The 8,925-nt window shown below is 44.7% G+C and overlaps 2 long non-coding RNA genes across 2 annotated transcripts; both read left to right on the top strand.

Moving 5' to 3' along the window:
* Positions 1-3,411: 3,411 nt before the first annotated feature.
* LOC123988735 lies at positions 3,412-5,804 on the top strand. Its single transcript, XR_006830285.1, has 3 exons — positions 3,412-3,693; positions 3,768-3,886; positions 5,521-5,804. It is a non-coding gene; the product is annotated as an uncharacterized LOC123988735 (long non-coding RNA).
* Positions 5,805-6,911: 1,107 nt separating this feature from the next.
* On the top strand, positions 6,912-7,546 carry LOC123988734. The gene is made up of 4 exons (XR_006830284.1): positions 6,912-7,065; positions 7,135-7,224; positions 7,307-7,370; positions 7,470-7,546. It is a non-coding gene; the product is annotated as an uncharacterized LOC123988734 (long non-coding RNA).
* Positions 7,547-8,925: the final 1,379 nt, after the last annotated feature.

Raw genomic sequence — 8,925 nt, 5'->3', positions numbered from 1 at the left:
CGGGGTTGCATCGCTCCTTGTTTCCTTGATTTTTCTTGATTTTCTACAACTTCTTCGGTTTTTCCTCGGTTTGGAACATCAGTAATTCCTACGATTTCGCGACCTCTGCGGCCCTTGCTGTGCTTCGCGGCGCCTCACGACTATGTGGATACTAAGTGCTAGGTTATCTTCTTTGTCGCATGTGTGTGCGCGTTCTTTTTGTGTCTCCCCGTAATCTGTGCGGTTCTATAAGTGTTACGGAAGTGTACCAGTGATACGAGCTCGCTTCACTAATGTTTTACTGCAAGCGTGCATTGCGGTTCTATTTCGTGGCTGCGACGTACATTCATCGAGGACCTCGAGTGTAATGGGCATTGCTGATGCAGCCTCCTTATCTTGGCGACTGGTCCACCCTGATCTGCCTCACCAAATCTAAATTGACATCTACCCAACCCGACTCACGAGATGAGAACTGTGACATGAGGTTTTGAGAGAACCAAAGGAAGGTTACGTGCACTGCTGCCATTGTTGATGCTGCCTTTTATCTGGACGGCTAATCAACCCTGATTTGGCATATCAATCAAGTTTGACACCTTCTCAGCCTGTCTTACGAAAGGGCAACTGCAACACACATTGCGAGCCGCCCACGGTTGTCATAATGGTATGTCACTCCCGCACAAATAACCGAAGGAAGGGTAAGTTTGAACAAGGAAATTTTAATTTCAATCCCAGCCTCAACCCTAGTCTCAATTTCAGCTTCATACATTATAAACTAATCAAACGCAAACACAATTGCATAACCTAATTCAAACATAGTTTGCTCTCTGTTAATTACAAACCGGCGATGGCTTCTGGAAGCTGTCGTCTGCTCACCAAGTATCGGGCTCTCTGTCAGAAATATGCAAACGATTGTGCTAAACCCTCATGTAACCAAGTATAGCCCAAATCTATAAATGCTTCTTTCATATCTCTTATATCTCCTGTGGCACTATGGCTCGTCTGTCCGACCAACTAGCAAAGTAGAGAACTGTATTAATTGAATTGAACTCCCTTTGGAGGCGGGGATTGTAGAACCCGTCCCCAGCTTCCTTGGCCCGACTTCGTTAAAAATGAAGCAAAAGGGGTCGCGAGCGAAGTCTTTATTATAGCTAACGGCGGGTTTCACGTGCATGGGCGCGACTTGGCCACACTCCTTGGACGTTGACTGATCGCTGATCCACTGACCTGTTTTTATCATCACCCGCAAGCGGGCGGCGGAATTCGCTCGTCGCTCGCCGCATGTTTCTCCCATCTCTCGACGAGGCGCTTCGCCTCCAACGAGTGGCTCACGCGGTTCGGGTGATCTCTGACCTGCTGAAGTCTCAATTATACTCTAACTTCAATTGTGCAACTGCTTGGGCAAGCAGCTAGGGCTCTGGCAAGCAACTGCGATTACCGGCTCATCAACGGCTGAATCCATCCAATCTTAAATCTAATTTCTAGCTCACATATGTACCTAAAACCAGAGTAAGAAACCTCTCATAACTCTAGTGTAACCTTTCACTATGCTGTAGGCGATTGTGTGGAAAATTTGTTTGAATTGGTAGTGGAAAGGCACTGATAAATTCTTATCACTGAATTGGAACTTCGAGGAGGAATTTAAAAACACTTTCACTTGTAATTCGTGTATTTAATAAAGATATTACTCGTCGTGCGTATAATTTACAATTCGTCAATTTATTTGTTGATTGAAACAAAACTGTTCACTTATACTGAACTTTACTAAAGATGAACTGGTTATAATTGGTTTGGATATTTGGTCGCTGTTATCGCCTTGATTGCTTTCACACTAATAATTCGGATTCGGCAGTTCCACATGGGAATCGGTAATCGCGGCGCTCTAGTCGCCGCTGCGACTGTTAATCTTTAAAATGTTGGTGAAGTCGCTAACGGCGCTCTCGTTCGTTATCGACCGAGAGCATTAGAATTTTTTGTGGTAATTTCGCGACGCATCCGTGAACACGCCGCCCCCCGTTGAATGAATTCATTCAACAAGAGTGATGCAATATAGTGAACGTGATTGGAAATTACTCGTGATTGGAATGTGGAACCTTAACAATGATTATGGTGTCGGCGATAAAGGTAAGTTTAAATAATTATGTGATTACAATTTAAGAATTCGCTCGGATATACATTAACTGATATTAATCGTGGTATCGTGAAAATATAACTACGCATTACTATTTGGCGTCGTAGATTCTGTGACTTCGGCGTTGATCGCGATCGGAAGGAAACATAGTTTGGAGATGGGACGTTTATATTCGGAATTCGCTGTTTTTAGTGTGACGACTCGGACGAGGCCATCGTCTCCTGGATGACACGCAGTAATTCGTCCGAGTTCCCATCGACTTGGTGGAAGGTTCTGACTACGAAGCAGGACAAGCTGACCTACTTTGGTAAGATTTTGCGTAGTTTTCCATTTCGGTCGTTGGTGTAAGGTGTGTAGATAGTCGTTGCGCCACGCTTTCCAGAATGTTTCGGTGATTTTTTGTACAAGTTGCCAGCGCGATAATCTATTGTCCCGGACATCAAATACGGTCGGTTCTGGTGACGCTAGTAAAGCGGTTCCGATTAAGAAATGTCCCGGTGTCAACGTGTTGTAATCGTCGAGACAATCGGATTCGGCACCGAGCGGTCGTGAGTTAAGACATGCTTCTACTCGGCATAATAAGGTTAGCATTTCTTCAAACGTTAAAGTATGCGAGCCAATAGTGCGTTTGAGATGGTGTTTTACGCTTTTCACGGCTGCTTCCCATAATCCGCCGAAATGGGGAGCGTTCGGGGGCAAGAAATGCCATTCAACTCCGTCGGTTGCTAATTGGTTGCCAAAATCGGGGTTTTTAGTTGCCGAGCGAAAAGCAGCGGTTAACTCACGATTCGCGCCTTGAAATGTGGTTCCGTTGTCAGAATACATTGTTTTCGGAAGGCCGCGGCGAGACACAAATCGTTGATAGGCGGCCATGAACGCTGCGGAGCTATAATCGCTGACGAGCTCAATGTGGATTGCTTTAATTGTCAAGCAAACAAAAACCGCGATGTAAGCTTTGTGAGCTTTGTGACCGCGACCGGATGTTGTTCGGACCTGAATTGGGCCTGCATAATCGACCCCGGTGTTAATAAATGGTCGTTCTACCTTGGTGACTCGAGAGACGGGCAAGTTTCCCATGAGCTCGGACGGCACTACAGCTTTTTCCCGAGTGCACGCCACGCATTTATATAAAACACTGCGGATTGTAGCGCGTGCTCGAATAATCCAGTATTCGTTGCGTAAGTGTGCAAGCGTGAGTTTCGGACCTGCGTGTAACAAATTGCGGTGTGTGCTCTCAATTAATAAGGTTAGGAGTGGATGTGATCGAAGAATGATCGGTGTCTTTGCATTTTTTTCTAGTTGGGAGTTTGCTAGCCGTCCCCGTGCTCGAATTAACCCTTCCGAATCTAAGTACGGAGTTAATGAGAGGAGAGGACTTGTTTTTGGGATTGGTTTGGATGACCTTAAGGCTCTCCTCTCCTCTGGAAAGGCCTCTTGTTGCAACTTTTTTAACCAGTACAATTTGGCTTGCTTAACTAAATTTGGAGTCAGAATTATTGATGAAGCAGATGCCTTAATACATCTCGTGGGAAGGTTTTGGTCAGGTTGACTTTTAATTCTTACGCGAAGGGTTTGGATGAAGCGAAGTAAGTATGCCGTTACTCGCAATAGTTTCGACCATGAAGAATATCGAAATGTTAATTCCCATTGATCAACACAGGTAGCCATGCTCTGGAGGCTCGACTGTTTTTCTTCAAGCGACGTGTTTGGAGACGATAAGTTCCTGTCGGTGGGCCACGAGGACGTTTTTAGCCATTGCGGACCAGACCACCATAACAGGTAATCTTTTAATTTTTGGATTGGCATTCCCCGCGAAGCGCAATCGGCTGGATTTTCATTGGTGGGCACGTAATGCCATTGCGCATGTGACACAAGATTTTGTACCTTTGCAACGCGGTTTGCCACGAACGGTTTCCATCGAGTGGCTGATTGATTCAGCCATGCGAGAGTTACGCGAGAATCCGTCCAACAATGACATTCGATCGATTGCTCTTTTAGTGCGGTGGATACAAATTTTAAAAGTTGGGCGAGAAGAAGTGCGGCGCACAACTCCAATCGAGGAATACTAATCGTTTTAAGTGGAGCGACCCGCGTTTTGGCTATTAATAGAGAGACAGTAACGGTACCATCAGACAGGATACTTCGTGAATAAACTATCGCGGCGTAAGCTTTGGTTGAGGCATCTGAGAACCCATGCAGGCTCTGCGTTCGAATAGTTCTTGGAGCGATTTTTCGCGGTATGGATAGTTTTTCCAATTCGGGAAGCTGAATACAAAATTTCTGCCATTCAGTGAGAATGGCAGCTGGAAGAATATCATCCCAATCGCAACGAAGTGACCAGAGTTTCTGGATATAAATTTTTGCTACAATGATGACTGGAGAGATCCACCCTAAAGGGTCGTACAGTTTCGCTATCGTTGACAGGACTGTTCGTTTAGTGTTGGCTGGGTTGTTTGTAAGGATTTGGTTTGAAACTTTAAAACGAAATTGATCCAAAGCGGGATTCCAAATTATTCCAAGGACCGAAATTATTTCATGAACTTGCAAGGATTTGCTGGTTGCGAGGCCGTGATCCTCTGGATTCATATCAGTGAGCAAGGCTGGGTCATTGCTGGCCCACTTTCGTAACGAGAAGCCACCTTTGGCGAGAAGCGTTTTAATTTGGTTTCGCAATTGGCGAACTGATTCGAGGCTATCGCCACCAAAAAGAAAATCATCAACATAGGCTTGGTCCCGGATTATTGAAATTGCGTCGGGAAAACTCGATCCCTCATCCTCGACGAGCTGTTGCAAAACTCGCAAGGCAAGATACGGAGCTGGAGCAGTCCCATAAGTGACTGTGAGGAGTTGATATTCCTCAACGGCCCCATGTGGAGAATCGCGCCAAAGAATTCTTTGGTAATCGAGGTCTTGAGGATCGACTAGTATCTGGCGATACATTTTTGCAACATCCGCCGTATAAACAAATTGGAATTGACGCCATCGAATTAATATGGATACCAGATCTTGTTGGAGTTTCGGCCCGGTGAAAAGATGATCGTTAAGTGACGTCCCGTTAGACGTTTTGCGTGATGCATTAAAAACAACGCGAAGGCGAGTTGTGGCGCTACTTTCACGAATAACAGCGTGATGCGGTATATAATAACAATTTCGAGTATTTGGTGGAAGAGAATTGACTTTTTTCATGTGTCCGAGAGCTTGGTACTCTGCAAGGAAGGTTTTATACTCATCTGCTTTGGATGAGTCGCGACGAAGACGATTCTCTAATGAATGAAGACTTTTTAATGCTCCGGATCGTGATTCTCCTAACGGAATGGGAGGTTTGGTTTTAAATGGTAGTCGAACGATATAGCGTCCATTTGGTGCGCGGTAATGCGTGGATTGGAAGTGTGATTCGCAATTCTTATTTTCAGGAGTCAGGATCGTAGGAGTGAAAACGTCCTCAAGTTCCCAGAACCGGCGTAGATCCTGGTCGAGGTTTTCGAGGATTGAAAGGTGGTGAATTCCGACTGTGGAAGACGAGGATTGGCATTGGATCGGACCTGAGAGTATCCATCCTATCGTGGTATTTTGAGCGACAGGATTACACGCAGGGCCCTTTCTCACCCCTTGCAATAAAAGTTGGCCATAAAGATCCGCTCCAATGATGATATCAATTGGGTCCGAGCTCATCGGTTCCTTGTCCGCAAGGTTCAAATCTGCAAGGTGAGACCAATTAGCTTGTGCATGGTTTCGCGCGGGTACATACCTGGTTAACGATTTCATTATAATAGCGGTGGTCGAATATGCAGGTTCATTCGATTCAGCCGGCGTGATAATAATAGCAGCCACTTGAGTAGCATGAGAATGGTTTTCACCGATTCCGGTAATGCGTGTGTGCTGCCTAGTGCGATCAAGACGGAGCGACTGAGCTAAATGATCCGTTATGAGTGTAGCGGCTGAGCCTTGGTCAAGCAACGCTCGAGCACTGATGCATCGGCCCTGGCTAGAATGTACTCGGACGCGTGCTGTCGAGAGAAGAATACTTGCATTAGTAAGCGTACCAGAAGCGACATTTGTACTTATCTCGATTTCGGTTTCGGAAGTAGCGGAGCTCGTCTGCGGTATTGGCGGTGCAACGTCCTTGGCGGTCGAAAAATGTAATAATGTGTTATGCCGTTGGTTGCATTCTTTACAAAGATGAGGGCTCTTACAATGTGCGGCAGCATGCTTGATTGAAAAACAATTTACGCACCGTTTCTGTTGCTTAATAAAATTGAAGCGATCAGATTTTGTTTTTGAAAGAAATGACGGACATTGATATATTAAATGATTTTGCCGACAGACGGGGCAGATTATTTTGGTCGAAGTCGTGGAATGCGCAGATATATTTTTTGGTTTGATCGATTTATATTTTTCCGCTTCGCTTTGTTTGTCGCGTTTGGTTTCCGGTAGACTTTCTAAAGCGCGAATTCTCTTAAGCAAAAACGCATCGAATTCGTCGTAGGTGGGAAAATCGGTATTATCGCTGAGAGTGAATTCCCATGCTTTTCGCGACGCGCGATCTAATTTTTGAGCTCCGAGAAAAACAATTACGTCACTCCAATTATCAACCGGGCGGTTTAAATTTCGGAGCATTTGAAGCGAAACGTTTATTTTGTCACGTAACATTTTCAAATCATGCGGTGTTTCGGACGAAACAGATGGTAACGAAAACAAGGTATTCAAATGGGTTGATATTAACCGACGTTTGTTATCGTAGCGCGTTGTTATTATTTTCCACGCGACTTCAAAATTGTTTTCGGTTACAGGTAGGTGACTAACGGCTTCGCTCGCTTCGCCCGCTAGCGAGGAGCACAAAAAATGGAGACGTTCAACGTTCGTTAAGGAAGCATTGTTGATCACCATGGAGGTGAAACGGTCACGGTAACTTTCCCACTCCGTGAACTTTCCATCGAAGGACGGCAATTGTATCTTTGGTAAGTGAGCCGTTTGTCGTGACGTCACTGAATTTGAAAAACTTACGTTTGCTGATGGCTCGGTTGTAGGTGTGACCTGGGCTAGCATTTCCGCCATGAAGTCCATTGCTTCCTGATACCGCTCCTCGGCCTGGATAAAATGATTCTCAACGAAGTACGGTAGGCTGGACCTCGTCTTTTGATCGATACAGGCGGTGATCCTTGAGTCCAGATCTTGACTTTGTTGATACGCTTCTTTCAGCATGGTCATCCGGTTTTGGGTTGTTGCTGCGGTCATCTTGGTTTGCCCCAGCTTCTTGAAATTGGTGAGCGCTCGGTCAATTGAGCGCATGGTTTGCATTTGCTTATGCAGTAGTTCTTCGAGAGTGCTCATGGCCGTTAACGGTTTAATTTTCGAATTGTAGGTGGACGAGTACCTGGTTGATTTTCCTCGATCCCAATCCGGCTCGAAGGACCAATTTTATGTAGGCGATTGTGTGGAAAATTTGTTTGAATTGGTAGTGGAAAGGCACTGATAAATTCTTATCACTGAATTGGAACTTCGAGGAGGAATTTAAAAACACTTTCACTTGTAATTCGTGTATTTAATAAAGATATTACTCGTCGTGCGTATAATTTACAATTCGTCAATTTATTTGTTGATTGAAACAAAACTGTTCACTTATACTGAACTTTACTAAAGATGAACTGGTTATAATTGGTTTGGATATTTGGTCGCTGTTATCGCCTTGATTGCTTTCACACTAATAATTCGGATTCGGCAGTTCCACATGGGAATCGGTAATCGCGGCGCTCTAGTCGCCGCTGCGACTGTTAATCTTTAAAATGTTGGTGAAGTCGCTAACGGCGCTCTCGTTCGTTATCGACCGAGAGCATTAGAATTTTTGTGGTAATTTCGCGACGCATCCGTGAACAATGCGAACATCGTTTCTAGCATTCTGCTGATTCTAAATCCTGAAATAGAGATCAGCAGCCTATTTTGTGAACTTACATTTATGGCCCCTTAGCTTCAACTCCCACGTTAATACAAAACTCACTTTACGAATCCCTCTCAACTTCTAATCACTAGTATAGATTCATAATTATGAATTATGAATTATCAACTCTAGCTCCCTGTTGTCCTTAATTTGGAAATGTTGAACTATAACATACTCTTATATGCAAACTACATTCTATCAACCTAAATATAATTATATTTCCTGCGCTGCACGACTGTCAATCGGCAAGCTCAAACTCCAGGCTCATCACGTTCGTGTCCTGGTTCTTTGCTGGGCTATGATTTGAAACATGGAATTGAATTTCCCCTGGAGGCGGGGGTTACAGAATACGTCTCCAGCCTCCCTGGCTTGTCGTAAAAGGCGACTAAAAAGGGACCTGGCGCGGAGTCTCTCCAGATTGGCGCCTTCAGGCCGTCGTACACGGACGCGGCTCGCTTGCAGTTCTTCTTACATCGGCCGATGGTCGTCTCATCGACTTAGTTCTGGACATTACGTGCGAGTGGGCGACTTAATACGCTCATCGCCCGCCGGTGCGTGCCTTTCACCCGCTTGACGAGACGCTTAAAACTTCTAGCTCTCACGCCTAATTTTAAATCCAATCATGAAAACTCAACTCTAATACATGCTTCATTGTTCGAATACCTACCTATCTCCCTGGCAACGCTTAATTTTGAGAAAGATTCGCATCAATTGCCTTCGCGGGACTATATTAATTGCCTCTTAATTTTATTCTTATGATAAGTTAATTCAAATCTACGACTCTTCTCAATTTTCAATCATAATACTAACATAGTCCTTCAACAACGAATCACTGACCCTGGTTTCTTGTCAACTTTAGAATTTTTGACTATTTCAAGATTGC

The sequence above is a fragment of the Osmia bicornis genome, unplaced genomic scaffold (genome assembly GCF_907164935.1).
Source record: "Osmia bicornis bicornis unplaced genomic scaffold, iOsmBic2.1, whole genome shotgun sequence".
Taxonomy (NCBI): domain Eukaryota; kingdom Metazoa; phylum Arthropoda; class Insecta; order Hymenoptera; family Megachilidae; genus Osmia; species Osmia bicornis.
The sequence above is the reverse complement of the archived record's forward strand: the minus strand, read 5'-3'. Positions and strand labels throughout refer to the sequence as shown.